Source organism: Globicephala melas, chromosome 11, assembly GCF_963455315.2.
Source record: "Globicephala melas chromosome 11, mGloMel1.2, whole genome shotgun sequence".
Taxonomy (NCBI): domain Eukaryota; kingdom Metazoa; phylum Chordata; class Mammalia; order Artiodactyla; family Delphinidae; genus Globicephala; species Globicephala melas.
Window position 1 is genome coordinate 100287875 of NC_083324.2, and position 3597 is coordinate 100291471.

Genomic DNA, 3597 nt, shown 5'->3' on the forward strand with positions numbered 1-3597 from the left:
CTTTTACGGGTTTAAGATGTGGCTCTTGTTACCTCTGCCCCACACGCTGCGCCTCCGGGCTGCCCCCGGCACTCCCGTCTCATTGTCCTTTAGGAAATGTGCTGTTCTCACCCTGGGGAATGATCTATCCAAACTGCAAAGTAAGCAAAGTGTTCTTTTGTGTTAGGGTTTCCCCTTTCTCCATGCTCCTCGCTGGCAGCCCCGGGAAGCCGCCTGGAACCCAGCTGCGCAGCAGATGGGCTTCCCGTGGCTTTTGCGTCTCCCTCTGCTTCCAGCTGTGCTCAGTTGGGTTCAGCCTGCTTCTAAACAGGCTGTCAGGCGGCCAGTGGGGTCGACCAGTTGCCTTCTTCTCTTGGGGGTAAAGTTCAGGCCTGTGCAGGGTGGGGCCTCTTGCCTGGCGGGGTTAGAATCAATCACAGCTATAACCGCCTTCCAAGTTCCAGTCATTGGTTCCTGGGTTTTCCTCGTTACCCACATTCTGCAGGGGACTTCTCCCCAGCTCTGGGGCCACAGTGATGGCAGCCCCCTGAGCTCATCTGCTCACGGGGGCTGTGTTACCCCTTCACTGCCCAGCTTGGCTCCCCAAGACCCGCCCCCCAGCTTTCATGCAAGAAGCTTCACTGTTTCCAGTCAATGCACCACGAGATCTCAGATGTTTGGATATTTGTTTTCCTATAAAACACATCAGAATGTTCTCTGGCTTCTTTTTTTTTTTAATGTTTTTTTCTGGAAAAACATGATCTTCTAGACCCATTTGTTATGTCCCCGCATTTGAAAGATGTTGCCAAGTTGTCTTCCAGAGAAGTCATACCCACCACCAGTGCCTGTGCCGTGGCTTCTGTTGATAGAAATTGAGGTCGTTTCAACTATTTCACAAAACAAGAAGCAAAGGATGTGTCTGAACACACACAAAACTCCTCATGAATGAGAATGAATTTGTAGAATAAGGTGACTGTTGATTTGTGGGAGTTTTTTTAGATGTGAAAGGTACGTAGTTCTTCTCATGAAGGAAATTGGCCTTTATGTCACTTAGCTTCTGCAGCTTAACACGAGCTCCAAACGTAGTGACTGAACAGTTCTAGGGTCGGCTGTGTGCACTGGGCTTAACCAGGTGGTTCTGCTACTGGGGCTCAGGCTTGGTGATGCTGGCCGGGCTCACTGAGGGAGAGCTGGTGTAGGAGGGCCTGGCGGGCTGGACCCGTCATCTCTGCATCCCCTGCCCTCTATCCTCCAGTTGGCTAGCTCGGGTTTTTCACACTGCGACTCACCATTCCAGGGCAGACAGAGGCCACGCCCCCAAGTGCAGGTGCTTTTCAAGTCTGTTTCCATCCCATTTGTTACCTTCCCAGAGGCTTAAGCCCGGAGTCAGTGTGGGAAGTCAGTGGGTACAGGGAGGTATCGACAAGTTGGGGCCATGTTGCAGTCAATTCACTTCATCCCATAAAGGCCTGATCTTAAGTCTCTGCTTTAAGAATCTGGGCTGATCACTCTAGTCCCTCTTGGTGGTAAAGCCAGGTGCAGTGTAGGTTGGGGGTAGGTGAGTTATGGTCTCCAGGCCCCTGGCTGGGTTTGGAGCAGCTGTTCACACAGTTTCAGGTCTAGAATACAAGCTTCTTTCCACTAAAGTTCATTTTTTTCTGAAGAGAAGTAGGACTGGCTAGAGCGATGGGGCCCTTGAGACCCAGGAACAGGGCTGCTGCTGAGTGCAGGACACACCTCCTTTTGGTGGTTTTGAAAATATGTTTTTATTTTCTGAACAGTCTGCTTTCCTTCTCTTTAAGGGAGCTTAATGACCAGCTATCCCTCTGGTGTTCCACCCCACCCAGCAGGAAGGGTTTGATTTTTGCCTATTTCAGCTGCAAACGTGTTTAATGGAAACAGACGACATCAAAACTGGGCTTTGAGAAATTGTAACAGCTGGATGACGGGCTAGAAAGTCCTCCAGTGACTTGAAATGTTGACTCATTGACAACGGTCTGATCGACACATCAGCCACCCACTGTTTTTGTTTTTCTTTCATTTCATGAGTGGAGTTGACTGAGTCAGCCCGGGAGCCTGCTGTTTTGGGGAGAGGAGCCTGCAATAAGATCCACGACGTTAGTCTTCTGAGCGTTTAGGCAGAGCTGCCGTGACTTCCCAGCCCTGAGGCAGGAGTGTTGCTGGAATGGGACTGGTGTCACCAGTGCCCAAGCCTAGAGACCAGGCATGGGAAGAAGGAGGGGGAGAAGGAAGAGAAGTGACACTCGCCGAGCATCCCCGACGCCCCAGGTACTGCGAGGGGCGATGCGTGTACAGGCGTGTGTGCGGGGCGGTCTCGGTTCTGAGCAGACGTCAGCCAGCAGGTGGAAACACACAAAACAAACGAGTGTGAAGGTCCTTTGGGACTCTGTGGGCGGGAGGCCTGACTGCTTCAGTCTCTGGGGAGCTTCACACGGCAGTCAGCTCACAGGACAGTCTAAGTCCACTCCTGTGTTGAGGGCAGGTTGCCATCCAGTCTGGTCCCAGCTCGGACTTGAGTTAGAGCTGCTTTCTTCAGAGTTGGACTCCCCGGGCCTGGGGTCAGCCTCCAGACACGAGCTGAGCAGCGTGTGGGGACCAGGAGTTCCTCCAGGGCCCCTGGGATCTGGTCGGATGAGCTCAGAGACCTGGCATGGCGCGGTCACCCCCGTCATCCCAGCCCCACAAAGACGCCGCACAGGGCCTCTGTCTCCCCAGTGGCTGGACGGGTCAGTACTGTCCCCCCAGCACCCCCAGGCTGGGCAGTATTCACTCTCTCCGGGAACCTGGCTCCACTGGATGGTCAGGTGCAGCGTGGTCACAGGGGATGCTTGAACCAGTCCCTCCCCGGAAAGAAAATAAGAAAAAAATGAGGAAGTGTAATTGACGGTTTGTGTTTGGCATGAAGGAAGACAGTCGGGGTCCCTGGGGATGGGTCTTTCGGCTTCCTGGGTCACCAGCAGCAAGGGGGACGTTTGGCTTCGGAAGATCCCAGTTCTTCAGTGGGGGGCAGCCGGGTTTTGGGGAGTCCTCCCCATGGCAGGTGGGTTGCCCTCGGGGTGCCCACGTTGCTTCTGGCTTTGCCCCTGCCACGATTGCTCACAGGGGAGCCTGGGTTGTGTCCGGGCTTGCTGCAGCTCCCAGGCTCCTGGCAGGCAGGCCTTTCCCCATCCGGCCCGTTCTGTGTGGAGCCTTCCTCTGGCAGGGCCCTGCTCCCATCGTCCACCTACAGCTGGAGCCCCGGCCGCTCCCGGCCCCAGGCACACGGCCCGTCCTCCACCATCACCATGAAGGGCTTCCGGTTACCAGCGGACTCATTACCTCTGGGTTCTGTTTACAGACCTGCGTCTCCCCAGCCCCCAAACACTCGGCTCAGAGCCCACATAGTTCATCCTGCGTGGCTGGCTCTGCACAGGGAGATAAAAACCAGTTCGGGGGTGAATTGGACAGAACATTCCAGAAAGTTCTCTTTTCACAAATCTTTTCCAAACATCTAAGGAGCCTGATTAGATGTCACCATTTAGTTTAGTATCTTCTCGGTGATCAGTTTTAAAAATTGACTCTGACCAGGGCCAGGATTATGCTGGTCTTGGGAGGTCT